This window comes from Schistocerca serialis, chromosome 2 (assembly GCF_023864345.2).
Source record: "Schistocerca serialis cubense isolate TAMUIC-IGC-003099 chromosome 2, iqSchSeri2.2, whole genome shotgun sequence".
NCBI classification, from domain to species: domain Eukaryota; kingdom Metazoa; phylum Arthropoda; class Insecta; order Orthoptera; family Acrididae; genus Schistocerca; species Schistocerca serialis.
The window spans coordinates 681,012,212-681,013,068 of record NC_064639.1 but is presented as its reverse complement, the minus strand read 5'-3'; the positions used below and the strand labels follow the sequence as shown (position 1 = coordinate 681,013,068).

At 37.7% G+C, this 857-nt stretch overlaps 1 non-coding gene across 1 annotated transcript; it reads left to right on the top strand.

The window, feature by feature from the left end:
• The first annotated feature begins 383 nt into the window (after window positions 1–383).
• Trnar-acg (transfer RNA arginine (anticodon ACG)) lies at window positions 384–456 on the top strand. Its single transcript has one exon. It is a non-coding gene; the product is annotated as a tRNA-Arg (tRNA).
• The last annotated feature ends 401 nt before the right edge of the window (window positions 457–857 follow it).

Genomic DNA, 857 nt, shown 5'->3' with positions numbered 1-857 from the left:
CGAGGAAATTTGTTTCAATTATCAACAGTACAGTCTATTTTTACAGCACGCTTTCCTTCCTCTGTCACTCTTAAGATCACAAACTAAATACAGTAATGATTGCATTATTTATTATGACGTTAACGCTTTTCAGTCGTATCACCATTAGAACGAATAGATCTACCGCACATAACGTTGCAAGTTGCCACGACAGCTGTACACGAAACGGCTGTAATCACGCCCATCCATCTTCGCTGAAGCGAGGCACGGATAATCTTATTCAGTAGTGTGTATATTTAGATAAAGACTATTAGACTGAACTGTGAAATTGAAGAGACGAAACATGAAAGCCGTATTTTTACTGACTGAATAAGAACTATGAGTCCAGTGATTCGAAATGTCGCGGCCCTGTGGCGCAATGGATAACGCGTCTGACTACGGATCAGAAGATTCCAGGTTCGAATCCTGGCAGGGTCGGAAATTTTAATAATTCAACAGAACTTTCTTTGTGAGAATGGGTACCAAAATAGCACGTATTAAATTGAAACCATGGGAAGTGTCTGTAGCTGCTTCACTCAGTGGTTATTTTCTTTGCTGTGGTGTAAGGACAGCAGACCTAAAACAAGGGCATTTTATGTAAATATTATGTTATGCAAATACACATTTTAACCCTTTTTCTATCATTACATAACTTGCTGTTTTTCGGTTATTAGCACATATTTACAATTTTTGTCAGTATGCTACATCTTTGTTTTCCATTTGTTTTGTGGTACTTAAACGAGGGAAGACCGTGTGAGCTATATGTTTCATATAAAATATATTCGATGCCTTAAATGTAGAGTGTATGTTATGTTTTTGTGTAGCAGCTTGCAGCTGTG